The following is a 7,769-nucleotide window of genomic DNA, read 5'->3' as shown; positions in this document are numbered from 1 at the left end:
GGACGGGTTGTTTGTGGCACTCGCTACAGCCACCAGGGCGGGTCGGTAATCAGTGCTGGGCAGGTTCCAGTAGGCCGTGCCTGCACTGCTTGGTGGTGTGATGTCAAGTGCATGGTGCAGGTAGGCAGGATGCAGTGGGGAGATGGTTGTGTGGAGCTAAGCGGCTATTTTGTCTCCCACTGGATGCTCTGTGAGGCTGCTTTCTCATACCCCCGTTTGCTGGTCTCTGATAGGAGTCCAAGATGGTGGATCCGTGCTGTGTTAGCTGGTAGGGGACATCTTCATGAATCTCTCCTCGCTCTCCGTTCTCTGTCAGTATTCTCACTCCATTTGGTGCTTGGCTGAGTTCTTTATCTCTTCATTTGATGTTCTAGGGTTTCAGGATTGTTGCATTCTCTGTTTGGCTTAGTTTTTTGGATCTTTGCTGTGGAGGGACGGCGTGGTACTTCTGCCTAGAGCGCCATATTGCCGGAGATAGCTCTTCTTTTTGACACCAGTGTGAGGTGTCAGAATAAGGAGTAAACTGCTTACAGACTACTCCCTCAGGTACCAGAGGGCACATCCTCATACCTAAACCAGCAGCAACATAAAAAAAATATTTGTTAAATGCAAGCTCAACTTGCCTCACTGACAGTTTCTTCACTCAGAAGTTTGAGGAAGCATAAAAGAGAACCCTTAATCTAACCTTCTGTTATTTTTTACTTAATTCCAATCAACCATGAAGAACTGTTTGGTGAAGCAGAAGTGATAGGATCATGTTAAAAAGTGTGAGGGCTCTTTGGACAACTGGTGGATTCCAGGGCTGGGCAAGGAAAATACAAGAGCCTACCTAGAGCATCCATGGTGCTAGAAAACAATGGAGGGCTCAAAAATAAAGAATGCAAGCTTGTTTAAAGGGCACAGTAGCCTAAAAGAGCTTCCCTGTGGCCAAAGTTGGAAAACCATTACCAACAAATTAAATTACAGTAATACTAGATCATGACCCTAATAACGAGATAGATATTCATGAGTCCATCTGTATTCATTTCCTAGTGCTGCTATAACAAAGTGCCACAATGGGGTGGCTTATGAGAACAGAAATTTATTGTCTCAGAGTTCCAGAGGCTAGAAGTCTGAAATCAGAGTATTGTCCGTATTGATTCCTTTTGAGGCTCTCCTAGATTCTGGTGACAGCCGGATGTCCTTGGTGTCCCTTAGCTTGCAACTCCAACCTCTGCCTGGCATCACTTGGCCATCTTCCCTCTGTGTGTCTTTTTGTCTTCCATAAGGACACCATTCACCCTACTCTAGAATGACCTCATGTTAACTGCTAATGCCTTCCAAACAAGGTTACATTCACAGGTACTGGGGTTTGTGATTTCATTATCTCTTTTGGGGGAGACCACACTTCCAATCCATAACACCATTCTAATATAAATAAATGACCGAATAAACAAATACATGGGGGAGAAGAGACAACTTTTACTTGCAGAAGAATTTTAATTAATAAGTAGAAAATAACCATTAAAATACCACAGTAATAACTGATGCAGGCAAGATCCACTGAAGGATGCTAATATAGTGGATAAAAATTTACACAGAAACAGGATGTTTGCATGTTGTCAAAGTATTTCCCCCTAAATATTCAATAATGAAAATAGGAAGAAAAAAATAGTAACTTTATAGTGGAGAATCCTGGAAGACATCATTTTAGGTAAGTGATCAAGGTTAACATCACAAGTAATACATATCAACATTCATGAACCTCTGACATGAAGTACAGGCACATCTCAGAGACATTGCGGGTTTGGTTCCAGATGACCACAATAAAGCAAATATCGCAATAAAGCAAGTCACATGATTTTTTTTAGTTTCCCAGTGCATATAAAAGTTATGTTTACACTAAGTCTATTCAGTGTGCAATAGCATTATGTCTAAAAAAACAATGTACATACCTTAATTAAAAAATACTTTATTGCTAAAAAATGCTAACCATCATCTGAGCCTTCAGTGAGTCATAATCATTTTGCTGGTGGAGGGTCTTGCCTCAATGTTGATGGCTGCTGACTGATCAGGGCAGTGGTTGCTGAAGGTTGGGGTGGCTGTGGCAACTTCTTAAAATAAGACAACGAACTTTGTCAAATCAGTTGAATCTTCCTTTCATGAAAGATTTCTCTGTAGCATGTGATGCAGTTCAATGGCATTTTACCCACAGTAGAACTTCTTTCAAAATTGGAGTCAATCTCTCAAACCCTGTGGCTGCTTTATCAACTTAAGTTTATGTAATATTATAAATCCTTTGTTGTTATTTCAACAATGTTCACAGCATCATCACCAGGAGTAGATTCCATCTCAAGAAACCGCTTTCTTTGCTCATCCATAAGAAGCAACTCCTCATCCACTGAAATTTTATCAGGAGATTGCAGGAATTCAGTCTCACATCTTCAGGCTCCACTTCTAATTCCAGTTCTCTTGCTATTTCCACCGCATCTTCAGTTACTTCCTTCACTGAAATCTTGAACCCCTCAAGGTCATCCATGAGGGCTGGAATCAACTTCTTCCAAATTCCGGTTCATGTTGATATTTGACCTCCTCCCATGAATCAAGAATGTTCTTAATAGCATCTAGAATGGTGAATCCTTTCCAGGTTTTCAATTTGCTTTGCCCAGATCCATTAAAGGAATCACAATCTATGCAGCTATAGCCTGACGAAATGTATTTCTTAAATAATAAGACTTAAAGTCAAAATTACTTCTTGATCCATGGGCTTCAGAATGGATGTTGTGTTAGCAGACATGAAAACAGCAATAATTGTACATCTCCATCAGAGCTCTTGAGTGACCAGATGTACTGGCAATAAGCAGTAATATTTTGAAAGGAAACTTTTTTTCAGAGCAGTAGGTCTCAACAGTGGGCATCAAATATTCAGTAAACCATGTTGTAAACAGATATGCTGTCACCCAGGCTTTGTTGTTCCATTTATAGGGCACTGGCAGAGTAGATTTAGCATAATTTTTAAGGGCCCTAGGATTTGGGGGATTGTAAATGAGCATTGGCTTCAACTTCAAGTCACCAGCTACATTTAGTCAGCCTGTCCTTTGTAGCTTTGAAGCCAGGCATTGACTTCTCTCTAGCTATGAAAGTCCTAGACAGCATCTTCTTCCAATATAAGGCTGTTTCATCTACATTGAAAATCTGCTGTTTAGTGTAGCCACCTTCGTCAATTATCTTAGCTAGATTTTCTAGAAGACTTGCTGCAGTTTCTACATCAGCATTTGCTGCTTCACCTTACACTTTTATGTTATGGAGATGGCTTCTTTCCTTAAACCACATGAATGAACCTGTGCTAGCTTCAAACTTTTTTCTGCAGCTTCCTCACCTCTCTCAGCCTTCACAGAATTTAAGAGAGTTAGGACCTTTCTCTGGATCAGGCTTTGGCTTAAAAGAATGTTGTGGCTGGTTTGAACTTCTATCTAGAACACTAAAACTTTCTCCATATCAGCAATAAGGCTGTTTCACTTTCTTATCATTCAGGTGTTCACTGGAGTAGCACTTTTAATTTCGTTCAAGAACTTTTCCTTTATATTCACAACTTGGCTAACTGGCGCAAGAGATCTCGCTTTCTGCCTGTCTCAGCTTTCGACATGCCTTCCTCACTAAGCTGAATCATTTCTAGTTTTTGGTTTAAAGTGAGACATGTATGACTCTTCCTTTCACTGGAACACTTAGAGGTCATTTAGGGTTATTAATAGGCCTAATTTTAATAGTGTCACTTCTCGGGGAATAGGTAGGCCCAAGGAGAGGGAGAGAGATGGGGAATGGCTGGTCAGTGGAGCAGTCGGAACATACACAACATTGATCAATTAAGTTCACCATCTTATATGGGCACACTTCCTGGCACCCCAAAACAATTACAATAGTAACATCAAAGATCACTGATCACGGATCACCATAACAGATAAAATAATAACGAAAAGTTTGAAATATTATGAGAATTACCAAAATGTGACACAGATACATGAAGTGAGCACACGCTGTTGGAAAATTGTGCCGGTAGACTTGGTCAATGCAGCGTTGCCAAAAACCTTCAGTTTGTGAAAAAGAAGTAACCTCTGTGAAGAACAATAAAGAAAAGTGCAATAAAATGAGGTATGCCTGTACTGGGAAGGACGCATCACATCTGTGGTATCCTTTCCAATAAAGCATAACCTCAATCTAATCATTAGAAAACATTAGACAAACCCAAATAGAGGGGCATTCTACAAAAATAACCTACCAGTACTCTTCAAAAGTGCCAAGGTCATGAATGACAAGGAAAGACTGAGAAAGCATCACAGATTACAGGCGGTGAGGAGACATTACAACTAAATGCAATATGAGATCTTGCATTGGATCCTGGAACAGAACAATAGAACATTAGTGGAAAAACAGGTTAAATCCAAATAAATTCTGTAGTTTAGTTAGTAATACTCTTCCAAGGTTAATTTCTTATTTTTGAAGTTGTTCTATGGTTATGTAATATGTTAACATAACGGGAAGCTGATGAAGGGCATATGGGAACTCACTAGACTATTTTTGCAACTCTTCTGAAGTTTAAAATAATCTGAAAATAAAAACAGTTAAAAAATGTGATGAGGTCATCTTGGAATTTCTAAGACATGAGGACTAGAACACTGGGTAAAATTAGTTCACACTCACTAGCCATTAGGAAAACAGTTTCCAAAAGTTCAGAGAAAAGACAGACATGATCTCACATCCAGGGATCCTAAAAGTGATTCAACAGAAATGGTAGACTCTAATAAAAATAAAACCATATGAGAAGCTTCTGAATCACCTTACTTACTTCCATTCCCCCATAACCAGTCACCTAATCTTATCAATTCTACCTCCTTAATGTGGCTCTCAATTCTAACCCCTCCTCTCTGTTATTTTGCACTGCATTAGTTGGCACTTTAATCTTCCACTTCTCTGCCATATTTTTCAAAATCAAACATATCCTACTAAGATGATGTCACCAGCATTATTTTTCTAAAACAGAAATATAACCATTCTGCTCCCTCCTCTTCTCAAGAACTTTCAAGCTTATTCCATTTGGAATAAATCCAAATTCTTTAGCTATAACATGAGGTTCCTCATCCTTTTGCTCCTTCTTAATGTCAGAGTTATCTCTATTCACTCTCCCAAGAAGTACTCTACACTAGCTGAAGCATTAGATATTAAGCACAGAATACACCATCTACTTGGGCCTCTGTTCATATGATTGCTTCTGGAAACGATACCATATTATCCAGCTTCTCACGTCTGCAAAATCTTATTCATTCTTGCCCAAACATCATTTTTTGTCTTAAGTTTACTGTGATTCTCTACAACCACCCTACTGGGTTCTCAATACCGTGCAAGCAGAATTAAACCCATCCCTCTGCTGTGCTCCCCAGGTCTTTGTGAATACTGTTAGAGAACACATACCACACCGTGTTGTGGTGGTATGTAAGCTTGATTCTCTCAAGAGAGTGTTAAGTTCTTTGACAGCGGGGTCCATCTCTAATTCACCTAGGAATCTCCAGCCCTGGCTCAGGTCCTGGCACTTAGGGTCAGTGAACACCGTTGTTTGTACTGAGTTAAAATATAATCATATGTGATCTCCAGAGTTCTATCAGTAGCGGGGAGCGGAGAGTCGATCTCAGAGACCCCTTAGCAGCCCACCATTGCTGCCTGTCTAGTTACCGTCACACCCCAGGAGGAGCCATAGCTGCCGCAGCGGACCTGGTCACTATCACCGCAACCATGCATATTGAGGCCGAGACCCAGCTGCCGACACCAAGCCTGGCACCGGCGGCCTCCCATCAGTGGGGACAAGAAGGTCATCACAAGGAAGGTTGTGGGAACGGTAAAATGGTTCAATGTAAGAAATGGATATGGTCTCCTCAACAGGAATGACACCAAGGAAGATGTATTTGTACACCTGGATGCCATAAAGAACACCAGGAAGTACCTTCGCAGCGTAGGAGGTGGAGAGACTGTGGAGTTCCATGTTGTTGAAGGAGAAAACGGTGCGGAGGCAGCAAATGTTACAGGCCCTGGTAGAATTCCAGTGCAAGGCAGTAAATATGCAGCAGACCGCGACCACTATAGACGTTACTCACGTTGTAGGGGTACTCCACGCAATTCCTAGCACAAGTACCCGAATAGTGAGAGTGGAGAAAAGGAGGGATCGGACAGTGCTCCTCAAGGCCAGGTCCCTACTGCAGGCAATGGTTCCCACCTTGCCACCTGTGGAGACCATATGGGCGTCAAGCACAGTATTCCAACCCTCATGTTCAGGGAGAAGTGACGGAGGGTGTAACAACCAGGGTGCAGGAGGACAAGGTAGACTAGTGAGACAGAATGTATATGGGGGTCACAGACCACAATTTCACAGGGGCCTTCTTCGCCAAAGGCAGGGCAGCAATGAAGAGGATAAGGAAAATCATGGAGATGAGACCCAGGGTCAGCAGCCACCTCAACGTCCTTACCGCCACAACTTCAATTACCCAAGCAAACGACAAGAAAACCCTAAACCACAAGATGACAAAGAGACACAAGCAGCCTATCCACCAGCCGAGAATTCGTCCGCTCCCGAGGCTGAGCAGGGTGGGGTTGAGTAAAGATTGGTTTATGGTCTCTGCCATCATCCGGTTTAGTCATCCAACAAGAAGAAATGGATACGAAATTCCAGCAATAAAAAATGAACAAAAGATTGGAGCTGAAAATCTCAAGTTCTTGCTTTTTGCCTGTTCACCAGGTAAATAGAATTACCTGCATTATCTATGCAGCTTGGGATTTTTATTATTTTTACCTAAAGACGTCTCTTTTTGGTAATGACAATTTTTTTTTTTAAGTCAAGTTTTTCTCGGTACACCTTTAAAGGTTTTTAGATTGTTTCATACCTGATCAAGGTGAGATTTTTAAGAACCTAATTTTTGATTGGAAACCCTGGTGGCATAGTGGTTAAGAACTACAGCTACTAACCAAAAGGTCCACAGTTTAAATCCACCAGGCACTCTTGGAAACCCTATGGGGCAGTTCTACTCTGTCTTGTAGGTTGCTATGAGTCAGAATTGACTTGACAGCAACGGGTTTGGTTTTTTGATTTTTTAATTTATAATTTGTAATAAAAGTTTACAACTTGATTTTTTTTAAAAAGTCAACAACTACAAGTGCCTGTTAATAAAGGTGTTAAATATGTTTTTTTAAAAAATATGATCTCCAGGGGATGCAAAGGAAGCAGCAGTTAAAGAAACCTATATGATTACACATTTCTGTTGAAGTCAATTTTAAAATGGCACAAAAAATAAGGACGAAATAAAAGCCACCTGATTATAAAGAGATATAAAAGAGTATTAGAGACTTACAAGTATTCTATTAGAAATGCTAAAGACTAGAATAAGCTAGGCTTGGGGGGTAGGGAGGGGTGTTGCTATGAACAATAGAAAGGGTCTCATCAGCTACATCAATTTCAAGAAGAATAAGTAAAGTGAAAGTCCACTGTTAGAGAGAGATGAGGATAATGTTAAAGGATGAAAAGTAGAAAACAAAATTACTCAACTTTCTTTTTGCTTACATCTTTTTCTAACAAGCAGAAGGACATTCATGTTATAAGCGGTAGAAAATCTTGTTAGAGGAATTGAAGCTAGTTTGCTTTGAAGGAAATTAAATCACTAGATTCACTTATATTCCAGAAAATGAAAACAACTTGCTGATGTGAACCACTTACAAAGAATCACTGCCAGGAATTACTAAGAAATTAGGAA

The 7,769-nt window shown here is 40.5% G+C and overlaps 1 pseudogene; it reads left to right on the top strand.

Moving 5' to 3' along the window:
• The window catches only part of LOC101351857 (nuclease-sensitive element-binding protein 1 pseudogene), a 13,883-nt pseudogene extending 7,260 nt beyond the window's left edge, over positions 1-6,623 (top strand).
• The last annotated feature ends 1,146 nt before the right edge of the window (positions 6,624-7,769 follow it).

Source organism: Trichechus manatus, unplaced genomic scaffold (genome assembly GCF_000243295.1).
Source record: "Trichechus manatus latirostris isolate Lorelei unplaced genomic scaffold, TriManLat1.0 scaffold00055, whole genome shotgun sequence".
NCBI classification, from domain to species: domain Eukaryota; kingdom Metazoa; phylum Chordata; class Mammalia; order Sirenia; family Trichechidae; genus Trichechus; species Trichechus manatus.
This window is presented reverse-complemented; position numbering and strand designations above follow the sequence as displayed.